The sequence below is a fragment of the Phyllobates terribilis genome, unplaced genomic scaffold, assembly GCF_046119375.1.
Source record: "Phyllobates terribilis strain yellow unplaced genomic scaffold, ASM4611937v1 Scaffold_11__3_contigs__length_659146591, whole genome shotgun sequence".
In the NCBI taxonomy this organism is placed as follows: Eukaryota; Metazoa; Chordata; class Amphibia; order Anura; family Dendrobatidae; genus Phyllobates; species Phyllobates terribilis.
In genome coordinates, this window is record NW_027362771.1 from 577,342,585 (window position 1) to 577,356,712 (window position 14,128).

The following is a 14,128-nucleotide window of genomic DNA, read 5'->3' on the forward strand; positions in this document are numbered from 1 at the left end:
TTAGTATTGATGGACTAATAGAACAAGTCCCACACACTGCTACAAACCGAAATATTTTTTCAGAGCTAGATGCAGAAAAGAATTAGATTGAATTTGCAACCTGGTGGAGGTTAGTATAGATGGACTAATAGAACAAGTCCGACACACTGCTACAAGCTGAAATATTTTTTCAGAGCTAGATGCAGGAAAAAATTAGATTGAATTTGCAACCTCATGGAGGTTAGTATAGATGGACTAATAAAACAAGTCCCACACACTGCTACAAGCCGAAATATTTTTTCAGAGCTAGATGCAGCAAAATATTAGATTGAATTTGCAACCTGGTGGAGGTTAGTATAGATGGACTAATAGAACAAGTCCCACACACTGCTACAAGCCGAAATATTTTTTCAGAGCTAGATGCATAAAAAAATTAGATTGAATTTGCAACCTGGTGGAGGTTAGTATAGATGGACTAATAGAACAAGTCCCACACACTGCTACAAGCCAAAATATTTTTTCAGAGCTAGATGCAGAAAAAAATTCGATTGAATTTGACACCTGGTGGAGGATAGTATAGATGGACTAATAGAAGAAGTCACACACACTGCTACAAGCCAAAATATTTTTTCAGAGCTAGATGCAGGAAAAAATTTGATTGAATTTGCAACCTAGTGGAGGTTAGTATAGATGGACTAATAGAACAAGTCCCACACACTGCTACAAGCCAAAATAGTTTTTCAGAGCTAGATGCAGAAAAAAATAAGATTGAATTTGCAACCTGGTGGAGGTTAGTATAGATGGACTAATAGAAAAAGTCCCACACTCTGCTACAAACCGAAATATTTTTTCAGAGCTAGATGCAGAAAAGAATTAGATTGAATTTGCAACCTGTTGGAGGTTAGTATAGATGGACTAATAGAACAAGTCCCACACACTGCTATAAGCTGAAATATTTTTTCAGAACTAGATGCAGAAAAAAATGTGATTGAATTTTCAACCTGGTGGAGGTTAGTATAGATGGACTAATAGAACAAGTCCCACACACTGCTACAAGCCGAAATATTTTTTCAGAGCTAGATGCAGGAAAAAATGAGATTGAATTTGCAACCTCATGGAGGTTAGTATAGATGGACTAATAGAACAAGTCCCACACACTGCTACAAGCCAAAATATTTTTTCAGAGCTAGATGCAGGAAAAAATTTGATTGAATTTGCAACCTAGTGGAGGTTAGTATAGATGGACTAATAGAACAAGTCCCACACACTGCTACAAGCCAAAATAGTTTTTCAGAGCTAGATGCAGAAAAAAATAAGATTGAATTTGCAACCTGGTGGAGGATAGTATAGATGGACTAATAGAACAAGTCCCACACACTGCTACAAGCCAAAATATTTTTTCAGAGCTAGATGCAGGAAAACATTTGATTGAATTTGCAACCTAGTGGAGGTTAGTATAGATGGACTAATAGAACAAGTCCCACACACTGCTACAAGCCAAAATAGTTTTTCAGAGCTAGATGCAGAAAAAAATAAGATTGAATTTGCAACCTGTTGGAGGTTAGTATAGATGGACTAATAGAACAAGTCCCACACACTGCTACAAGCCAAAATATTTTTTCAGAGCTAGATGCAGAAAAAAATGTGATTGAATTTGCAACCTAGTGGAGGTTAATATAAATGGACTAATAGAACAAGTCCCACACACTGCTACAAGCCGAAATATTTTTTCACAGCTAGATGCAGAAAAAAATTTGATTGAATTTGCAACCTGGTGGAGGTTAGTATAGATGGAATAATAGAACAAGTCCCACACACTGCTACAAGCCGAAATATTTTTTCAGAACTAGATGCAGAAAATAATTATATTGAATTTGCAACCTGGTGGAGGTTAGTATAGATCGACTAATAGAACAAGTCCCACACACTGCTAGAAGCCAAAATATTTTTTCAGAGCTAGATGCAGAAAAAAATTCGATTGAATTTGCAACCTGGTGGAGGTTAGTATTGATGGACTAATAGAACAAGTCCCACACATTGCTACAAACCGAAATATTTTTTCAGAGCTAGATGCAGAAAAGAATTAGATTGAATTTGCAACCTGGTGGAGGTTAGTATAGATGGACTAATAGAACAAGTCCCACACACTGCTACAAGCTGAAATATTTTTTCAGAGCTAGATGCAGGAAAAAATTAGATTGAATTTGCAACCTCATGGAGGTTAGTATAGATGGACTAATAAAACAAGTCCCACACACTGCTACAAGCCAAAGTATTTTTTCAGAGCTAGATGCAGAAAAAAATTAGATTGAATTTGCAACCTAGTTGAGGTTAGTATAGATGGACTAATAGAACAAGTCCCACACACTGCTACAAGCCAAAATAGTTTTTCAGAGCTAGATGCAGAAAAAAATAAGATTGAATTTGCAACCTGGTGGAGGTTAGTATAGATGGACTAATAGAACAAGTCCCACACACTGCTACAAACCGAAATATTTTTTCAGAGCTAGATGCAGAAAAGAATTAGATTGAATTTGCAACCTGGTGGAGGTTAGTATAGATGGACTAATAGAACAAGTCCCACACACTGCTATAAGCTGAAATATTTTTTCAGAGCTAGATGCAGAAAAAAATGTGATTGAATTTGCAACCTTTCAGGAGGTTAGTATAGATGGACTAATAGAACAAGTCCCACACACTGCTACAAGCCGAAATATTTTTTCAGAGCTAGATGCAGCAAAAAATTAGATTGAATTTGCAACCTGGTGGAGGTTAGTATAGATGGACTAATAGAACAAGTCCCACACACTGCTACAAGCCAAAATATTTTTTCAGAGCTAGATGCATAAAAAAATTAGATTGAATTTGCAACCTGGTGGAGGTTAGTATAGATGGACTAATAGAACAAGTCCCACACACTGCTACAAGCCGAAATAGTTTTTCAGAGCTAGATGCAGAAAAAAATAAGATTGAATTTGCAACCTGGTGGAGGTTAGTATAGATGGACTAATAGAACAAGTCCCACACACTGCTACAAACCGAAATATTTTTTCAGAGCTAGATGCAGAAAAGAATTAGATTGAATTTGCAACCTGGTGGAGTTTAGTAAAGATGGACTAATAGAACAAATCCCACACACTGCTATAAGCTGAAATATTTTTTCAGAGCTAGATGAAGAAAAAAATGTGATTGAATTTGCAACCTGGTGGAGGTTAGTATAGATGGACTAATAGAACAAGTCCCACACACTGCTACAAGCCGAAATATTTTTTCAGAGCTAGATGCAGCAATAAATTAGATTGAATTTGCAACCTGGTGGAGGTTAGTATAGATGGACTAATAGAACAAGTCCCACACACTGCTACAAGCCGAAATATTTTTTCAGAGCTAGATGCATAAAAAAATTAGATTGAATTTGCAACCTGGTGGAGGTTAGTATAGATGGACTAATAGAACAAGTCCCACACACTGCTACAAGCCAAAATATTTTTTCAGAGCTAGATGCAGGAAAAAATGAGATTGAATTTGCAACCTCATGGAGGTTAGTATAGATGGACTAATAGAACAAGTCCCACACACTGCTACAAGCCAAAATATTTTTTCAGAGCTAGATGCAGGAAAAAATTTGATTGAATTTGCAACCTAGTGGAGGTTAGTATAGATGGACTAATAGAACAAGTCCCACACACTGCTACAAGCCAAAATAGTTTTTCAGAGCTAGATGCAGAAAAAAATAAGATTGAATTTGCAACCTGGTGGAGGATAGTATAGATGGACTAATAGAACAAGTCCCACACACTGCTACAAGCCAAAATATTTTTTCAGAGCTAGATGCAGGAAAACATTTGATTGAATTTGCAACCTAGTGGAGGTTAGTATAGATGGACTAATAGAACAAGTCCCACACACTGCTACAAGCCAAAATAGTTTTTCAGAGCTAGATGCAGAAAAAAATAAGATTGAATTTGCAACCTGTTGGAGGTTAGTATAGATGGACTAATAGAACAAGTCCCACACACTGCTACAAGCCAAAATATTTTTTCAGAGCTAGATGCAGAAAAAAATGTGATTGAATTTGCAACCTAGTGGAGGTTAATATAGATGGACTAATAGAACAAGTCCCACACACTGCTACAAGCCGAAATATTTTTTCACAGCTAGATGCAGAAAAAAATTTGATTGAATTTGCAACCTGGTGGAGGTTAGTATAGATGGAATAATAGAACAAGTCCCACACACTGCTACAAGCCGAAATATTTTTTCAGAACTAGATGCAGAAAATAATTATATTGAATTTGCAACCTGGTGGAGGTTAGTATAGATCGACTAATAGAACAAGTCCCACACACTGCTAGAAGCCAAAATATTTTTTCAGAGCTAGATGCAGAAAAAAATTCGATTGAATTTGCAACCTGGTGGAGGTTAGTATTGATGGACTAATAGAACAAGTCACACACATTGCTACAAACCGAAATATTTTTTCAGAGCTAGATGCAGAAAAGAATTAGATTGAATTTGCAACCTGGTGGAGGTTAGTATAGATGGACTAATAGAACAAGTCCCACACACTGCTACAAGCTGAAATATTTTTTCAGAGCTAGATGCAGGAAAAAATTAGATTGAATTTGCAACCTCATGGAGGTTAGTATAGATGGACTAATAAAACAAGTCCCACACACTGCTACAAGCCAAAGTATTTTTTCAGAGCTAGATGCAGAAAAAAATTAGATTGAATTTGCAACCTAGTTGAGGTTAGTATAGATGGACTAATAGAACAAGTCCCACACACTGCTACAAGCCAAAATAGTTTTTCAGAGCTAGATGCAGAAAAAAATAAGATTGAATTTGCAACCTGGTGGAGGTTAGTATAGATGGACTAATAGAACAAGTCCCACACACTGCTACAAACCGAAATATTTTTTCAGAGCTAGATGCAGAAAAGAATTAGATTGAATTTGCAACCTGGTGGAGGTTAGTATAGATGGACTAATAGAACAAGTCCCACACACTGCTATAAGCTGAAATATTTTTTCAGAGCTAGATGCAGAAAAAAATGTGATTGAATTTGCAACCTTTCAGGAGGTTAGTATAGATGGACTAATAGAACAAGTCCCACACACTGCTACAAGCCGAAATATTTTTTCAGACCTAGATGCAGCAAAAAATTAGATTGAATTTGCAACCTGGTGGAGGTTAGTATAGATGGACTAATAGAACAAGTCCCACACACTGCTACAAGCCAAAATATTTTTTCAGAGCTAGATGCATAAAAAAATTAGATTGAATTTGCAACCTGGTGGAGGTTAGTATAGATGGACTAATAGAACAAGTCCCACACACTGCTACAAGCCGAAATAGTTTTTCAGAGCTAGATGCAGAAAAAAATAAGATTGAATTTGCAACCTGGTGGAGGTTAGTATAGATGGACTAATAGAACAAGTCCCACACACTGCTACAAACCGAAATATTTTTTCAGAGCTAGATGCAGAAAAGAATTAGATTGAATTTGCAACCTGGTGGAGGTTAGTATAGATGGACTAATAGAACAAGTCCCACACACTGCTATAAGCTGAAATATTTTTTCAGAGCTAGATGAAGAAAAAAATGTGATTGAATTTGCAACCTGGTGGAGGTTAGTATAGATGGACTAATAGAACAAGTCCCACACACTGCTACAAGCCGAAATATTTTTTCAGAGCTAGATGCAGCAATAAATTAGATTGAATTTGCAACCTGGTGGAGGTTAGTATAGATGGACTAATAGAACAAGTCCCACACACTGCTACAAGCCGAAATATTTTTTCAGAGCTAGATGCATAAAAAAATTAGATTGAATTTGCAACCTGGTGGAGGTTAGTATAGATGGACTAATAGAACAAGTCCCACACACTGCTACAAGCCAAAATATTTTTTCAGAGCTAGATGCAGAAAAAAATTCGATTGAATTTGCAACCTGGTGGAGGATAGTATAGATGGACTAATAGAACAAATCCCACACACTGCTACAAGCCAAAATATTTTTTCAGAGCTAGATGAAGGAAAAAATTTGATTGAATTTGCAACCTAGTGGAGGTTAGTATAGATGGACTAATAGAACAATTCCCACACACTGCTACAAGCCAAAATAGTTTTTCAGAGCTAGATGCAGAAAAAAATAAGATTGAATTTGCAACCTGTTGGAGGTTAGTATAGATGGACTAATAGAACAAGTCCCACACACTGCTACAAACCGAAATATTTTTTCAGAGCTAGATGCAGAAAAGAATTAGATTGAATTTGCAACCTGGTGGAGGTTAGTATAGATGGACTAATAGAACAAGTCTCACACACTGCTATAAGCTGAAATATTTTTTCAGAACTAGGTGCAGAAAAAAATGTGATTGAATTTGCAACCTGGTGGAGGTTAGTATAGATGGACTAATAGATCAAGTCCCACACACTGCTACAAGCCGAAATATTTTTTCAGAGCTAGATGCAGGAAAAAATGAGATTGAATTTGCAACCTCATGGAGGTTAGTATAGATGGACTAATAGAACAAGTCCCACACACTGCTACAAGCCAAAATATTTTTTCAGAGCTAGATGCAGAAAAAAATTAGATTGAATTTGCAACCTAGTGGAGGTTAATATAGATGGACTAATAGAACAAGTCCCACACACTGCTACAAGCCGAAATATTTTTTCACAGCTAGATGCAGAAAAAAATTTGATTGAATTTGCAACCTGGTGGAGGTTAGTATAGATGGACTAATAGAACAAGTCCCACACACTGCTACAAGCCGAAATATTTTTTCAGAGCTAGATGCAGAAAATAATTATATTGAATTTGCAACCTGGTGGAGGTTAGTATAGATGGACTAATAGAACAAGTCCCACACACTGCTGCAAGCCAAAATATTTTTTCAGAGCTAGATGCAGAAAAAAATTCGATTGAATTTGCAACCTGGTGGAGGTTAGTATTGATGGACTAATAGAACAAGTCCCACACACTGCTACAAACCGAAATATTTTTTCAGAGCTAGATGCAGAAAAGAATTAGATTGAATTTGCAACCTGGTGGAGGTTAGTATAGATGGACTAATAGAACAAGTCCCACACACTGCTATAAGCTGAAATATTTTTTCAGAGCTAGATGTAGAAAAAAATGTGATTGAGTTTGCAACCTGGTGGAGGTTAGTATAGATGGACTAATAGAACAAGTCCCACACACTGCTACAAGCCGAAATATTTTTTCAGAGCTAGATGCATAAAAAAATTAGATTGAATTTGCAACCTGGTGGAGGTTAGTATAGATGGACTAATAGAACAAGTCCCACACACTGCTACAAGCCAAAATATTTTTTCAGAGCTAGATGCAGAAAAAAATTCGATTGAATTTGACACCTGGTGGAGGATAGTATAGATGGACTAATAGAAGAAGTCACACACACTGCTACAAGCCAAAATATTTTTTCAGAGCTAGATGCAGGAAAAAATTTGATTGAATTTGCAACCTAGTGGAGGTTAGTATAGATGGACTAATAGAACAAGTCCCACACACTGCTACAAGCCAAAATAGTTTTTCAGAGCTAGATGCAGAAAAAAATAAGATTGAATTTGCAACCTGGTGGAGGTTAGTATAGATGGACTAATAGAACAAGTCCCACACACTGCTACAAACCGAAATATTTTTTCAGAGCTAGATGCAGAAAAGAATTAGATTGAATTTGCAACCTGGTGGAGGTTAGTATAGATGGACTAATAGAACAAGTCCCACACACTGCTATAAGCTGAAATATTTTTTCAGAACTAGATGCAGAAAAAAATGTGATTGAATTTTCAACCTGGTGGAGGTTAGTATAGATGGACTAATAGAACAAGTCCCACACACTGCTACAAGCCGAAATATTTTTTCAGAGCTAGATGCAGGAAAAAATGAGATTGAATTTGCAACCTCATGGAGGTTAGTATAGATGGACTAATAGAACAAGTCCCACACACTGCTACAAGCCAAAATATTTTTTCAGAGCTAGATGCAGGAAAAAATTTGATTGAATTTGCAACCTAGTGGAGGTTAGTATAGATGGACTAATAGAACAAGTCCCACACACTGCTACAAGCCAAAATAGTTTTTCAGAGCTAGATGCAGAAAAAAATAAGATTGAATTTGCAACCTGGTGGAGGTTAGTATAGATGGACTAATAGAACAAGTCCCACACACTGCTACAAACCGAAATATTTTTTCAGAGCTAGATGCAGAAAAGAATTAGATTGAATTTGCAACCTGGTGGAGGTTAGTATAGATGGACTAATAGAACAAGTCCCACACACTGCTATAAGCTGAAATATTTTTTCAGAACTAGATGCAGAAAAAAATGTGATTGAATTTTCAACCTGGTGGAGGTTAGTATAGATGGACTAATAGAACAAGTCCCACACACTGCTACAAGCCGAAATATTTTTTCAGAGCTAGATGCAGGAAAAAATGAGATTGAATTTGCAACCTCATGGAGGTTAGTATAGATGGACTAATAGAACAAGTCCCACACACTGCTACAAGCCAAAATATTTTTTCAGAGCTAGATGCAGAAAAAAATTAGATTGAATTTGCAACCTAGTGGAGGTTAATATAGATCGACTAATAGAACAAGTCCCACACACTGCTACAAGCCGAAATATTTTTTCACAGCTAGATGCAGAAAAAAATTTGATTGAATTTGCAACCTGGTGGAGGTTAGTATAGATGGACTAATAGAACAAGTCCCACACACTGCTACAAGCCGAAATATTTTTTCAGAGCTAGATGCAGAAAATAATTATATTGAATTTGCAACCTGGTGGAGGTTAGTATAGATGGACTAATAGAACAAGTCCCACACACTGCTATAAGCTGAAATATTTTTTCAGAACTAGATGCAGAAAAAAATGTGATTGAATTTGCAACCTGGTGGAGGTTAGTATAGATGGAGTATTAGAACAAGTCCCACACACTGCTACAAGCCGAAATATTTTTTCAGAGCTAGATGCAGGAAAAAATGAGATGGAATTTGCAACCTCATGGAGGTTAGTATAGATGGACTAATAGAACAAGTCCCACACACTGCTACAAGCCAAAATATTTTTTCAGAGCTAGATGCAGAAAAAAATTTGATTGAATTTGCAACCTAGTGGAGGTTAGTATAGATGGACTAATAGAACAAGTCCCACACACTGCTACAAGCCGAAATATTTTTTCAGAGCTAGATGCAGAAAAAAATTTGATTGAATTTGCAACCTGGTGGAGGTTAGTATAGATGGACTAATAGAACAAGTCCCACACACTGCTACAAGCCAAAATATTTTTTCAGAGCTAGATGCAGAAAAAAATTATATTGAATTTGCAACCTGGTGGAGGTTAGTATAGATGGACTAATAGAACAAGTCCCACACACTGCTACAAGCCAAAATATTTTTTCAGAGCTAGATGCAGAAAAAAATTCGATTGAATTTGCAACCTGGTGGAGGTTAGTATTGATGGACTAATAGAACAAGTACCACACACTGCTACAAGCCGAAATATTTTTTCAGAGCTAGATGCAGAAAAAAATTTGATTGAATTTGCAACCTGGTGGAGGTTAGTATAGATGGACTAATAGAACAAGTCCCACACACTGCTATAAGCTGAAATATTTTTTCAGAGCTTGATGCAGAAAAAAATGTGATTGAATTTGCAACCTGGTGGAGGTTAGTATAGATGGACTAATAGAACAAGTCCCACACACTGCTACAAGCCAAAATATTTTTTCAGAGCTAGATGCAGTCAAAAATTAGATTGAATTTGCAACCTCATGGAGGTTAGTATAGATGGACTAATAGAACAAGTCCCACACACTGCTACAAGCCAAAATATTTTTTCAGAGCTAGATGCAGAAAAAAATTAGATTGAATTTGCAATCTAGTGGAGGTTAGTATAGATGGACTAATAGAACAAGTCCCACACACTGCTACAAGCCGAAACAGTTTTTCAGAGCTCGATGCAGAAAAAAATAAGATTGAATTTGCAACCTGGTGGAGGTTAGTATTGATGGACTAATAGAACAAGTCCCACACACTGCTACAAGCCGAAATATTTTTTCAGAGCTAGATGCAGAAAAAAATTAGATTGAGTTTGCAACCTGGTGGAGGTTAGTATAGATGGACTAATAGAACAAGTCCCACACACTGCTACAAGCCGAAATATTTTTTCAGAGCTAGATGCAGAAAAAAATTAGATTGAATTTGCAACCTGGTGGAGGTTAGTATTGATGGACTAATAGAACAAGTCCCACACACTGCTACAAGCCGAAATATTTTTTCAGAGCTAGATGCAGAAAAAAATTAGATTGAATTTGCAACCTGGTGGAGGTTAGTATAGATGGACTAATAGAACAAGTCCCACACACTGCTACAAGCCGAAATATTTTTTCAGAGCTAGATGCAGAAAAAGTTAGATTGAATTTGCAACCTGGTGGAGGTTAGTATAGATGGACTAATAGAACAAGTCCCACACACTGCTACAAGCCGAAATAGTTTTTCAGAGCTAGATGCAGAAAAAAATTAGATTGAATTTTCAACCTGGTGGAGGTTAGTATAGATGGACTAATAGAACAAGTCCCACACACTGCTACAAACCGAAATATTTTTTCAGAGCTAGATGCAGAAAAGAATTAGATTAAATTTGCAGCCTGGTGGAGGTTAGTATAGATGGACTAATAGAACAAGTCCCACACACTGCTACAAGCCGAAATATTTTTTCAGAGCTAGATGCAGAAAAAAATTAGATTGAATTTTCAACCTGGTGGAGGTTAGTATAGATGGACTAATAGAACAAGTCCCACACACTGCAACAAGCCAAAATATTTTTTCAGAGTTAAATGCAGAAAAAAATTCGATTGAATTTGCAACCTGGTGGAGGTTAGTAATGATGGACTAATAGAACAAGTCCCACACACTGCTATAAGCTGAAATATTTTTTCAGAACTAGATGCAGAAAAAAATGTGATTGAATTTGCAACCTGGTGGAGGTTAGTATAGATGGACTATTAGAACAAGTCCCACACACTGCTACAAGCCGAAATATTTTTTCAGAGCTAGATGCAGGAAAAAATGAGATGGAATTTGCAACCTCATGGAGGTTAGTATAGATGGACTAATAGAACAAGTCCCACACACTGCTACAAGCCAAAATATTTTTTCAGAGCTAGATGCAGAAAAAAATTTGATTGAATTTGCAACCTAGTGGAGGTTAGTATAGATGGACTAATAGAACAAGTCCCACACACTGCTACAAGCCGAAATATTTTTTCAGAGCTAGATGCAGAAAAAAATTTGATTGAATTTGCAACCTGGTGGAGGTTAGTATAGATGGACTATTAGAACAAGTCCCACACACTGCTACAAGCCGAAATATTTTTTCAGAGCTAGATGCAGGAAAAAATGAGATGGAATTTGCAACCTCATGGAGGTTAGTATAGATGGACTAATAGAACAAGTCCCACACACTGCTACAAGCCAAAATATTTTTTCAGAGCTAGATGCAGAAAAAAATTTGATTGAATTTGCAACCTAGTGGAGGTTAGTATAGATGGACTAATAGAACAAGTCCCACACACTGCTACAAGCCGAAATATTTTTTCAGAGCTAGATGCAGAAAAAAATTTGATTGAATTTGCAACCTGGTGGAGGTTAGTATAGATGGACTAATAGAACAAGTCCCACACACTGCTACAAGCCAAAATATTTTTTCAGAGCTAGATGCAGAAAAAAATTATATTGAATTTGCAACCTGGTGGAGGTTAGTATAGATGGACTAATAGAACAAGTCCCACACACTGCTACAAGCCAAAATATTTTTTCAGAGCTAGATGCAGAAAAAAATTCGATTGAATTTGCAACCTGGTGGAGGTTAGTATTGATAGACTAATAGAACAAGTACCACACACTGCTACAAGCTGAAATATTTTTTCAGAGCTAGATGCAGAAAAAAATTTGATTGAATTTGCAACCTGGTGGAGGTTAGTATAGATGGACTAATAGAACAAGTCCCACACACTGCTATAAGCTGAAATATTTTTTCAGAGCTAGATGCAGAAAAAAATGTGATTAAATTTGCAACCTGGTGGAGGTTAGTATAGATGGACTAATAGAACAAGTCCCACACACTGCTACAAGGGAAAATATTTTTTCAGAGCTAGATGCAGTCAAAAATTAGATTGAATTTGCAACCTCATGGAGGTTAGTATAGATGGACTAATAGAACAAGTCCCACACACTGCTACAAGCCAAAATATTTTTTCAGAGCTAGATGCAGAAAAAAATTAGATTGAATTTGCAATCTAGTGGAGGTTAGTATAGATGGACTAATAGAACAAGTCCCACACACTGCTACAAGCCGAAACAGTTTTTCAGAGCTAGATGCAGAAAAAAATAAGATTGAATTTGCAACCTGGTGGAGGTTAGTATTGATGGACTAATAGAACAAGTCCCACACACTGCTACAAGCCGAAATATTTTTTCAGAGCTAGATGCAGAAAAAAATTAGATTGAGTTTGCAACCTGGTGGAGGTTAGTATAGATGGACTAATAGAACAAGTCCCACACACTGCTACAAGCCGAAATATTTTTTCAGAGCTAGATGCAGAAAAAAATTAGATTGAATTTGCAACCTGGTGGAGGTTAGTATTGATGGACTAATAGAACAAGTCCCACACACTGCTACAAGCCGAAATATTTTTTCAGAGCTAGATGCAGAAAAAAATTAGATTGAATTTGCAACCTGGTGGAGGTTAGTATAGATGGACTAATAGAACAAGTCCCACACACTGCTACAAGCCGAAATATTTTTTCAGAGCTAGATGCAGAAAAAAATTAGATTGAATTTGCAACCTGGTGGAGGTTAGTATAGATGGACTAGTAGAACAAGTCCCACACACTGCTACAAGCCGAAATAGTTTTTCAGAGCTAGATGCAGAAAAAAATTAGATTGAATGTTCAACCTGGTGGAGGTTAGTATAGATGGACTAATAGAACATGTCCCACACACTTCTACAAGCTGAAATATTTTTTCAGAGCTAGATGCAGAAAAAAATTAAATTGAATTTGCAACCTGGTGGAGGTTAGTATAGATGGACTAATAGAACAAGTCCCACACACTGCTACAAACCGAAATATTTTTTCAGAGCTAGATGCAGAAAAGAATTAGATTGAATTTGCAGCCTGGTGGAGGTTAATATAGATGGACTAATAGAACAAGTCCCACACACTGCTACAAGCCAAAATATTTTTTCAGAGCTAGATGCAGAAAAAAATTAGATTGAATTTTCAACCTGGTGGAGGTTAGTATAGATGGACTAATAGAACAAGTCCCACACACTGCTACAAGCCGAAATATTTTTTCAGAGCTAGATGCAGAAAAAAATTAGATTGAATTTGCAATCTAGTGGAGGTTAGTATAGATGGACTAATAGAACAAGTCCCACACCTGCTACAAACCGAAATATTTTTTCAGAGCTAGATGCAGAAAAGAATTAGATTGAATTTGCAGCCTGGTGGAGGTTAGTATAGATGGACTAATAGAACAAGTCCCACACACTGCTATAAGCTGAAATATTTTTTCAGAGCTAGATGCAGAAAAAAATTTGATTGAATTTGCAACCTGGTGGAGGTTAGTATAGATGGACTAATAGAACAAGTCCCTCTGCTACAAGCCGAAATATTTTTTCAGAGCTAGATGCAGGAAAAAATTAGATTGAATTTGCAACCTAGTGGAGGTTAGTATAGATGGACTAATAGAACAAGTCCCACACACTGCTACAAGCCGAAATATTTTTTCAGAGCTAGATGCAGAAAAAAATTTGATTGAATTTGCAACCTAGTGGAGGTTAGTATAGATGGACTAATAGAACAAGTCCCACACACTGCTACAAGCCGAAATATTTTTTCAGAGCTAGATGCAGAATAAAATTTGATTGAATTTGCAACCTGGTGGAGGTTAGTATAGATGGACTAATAGAACAAGTCCCACACACTGCTACAAGCCGAAATATTTTTTCAGAGCTAGATGCAGAAAAAAATTAGATTGAATTTGCAACCTGGTGGAGGTTAGTATAGATGGACTAATAGAACAAGTCCCACACACTGCTACAAGCCGAAA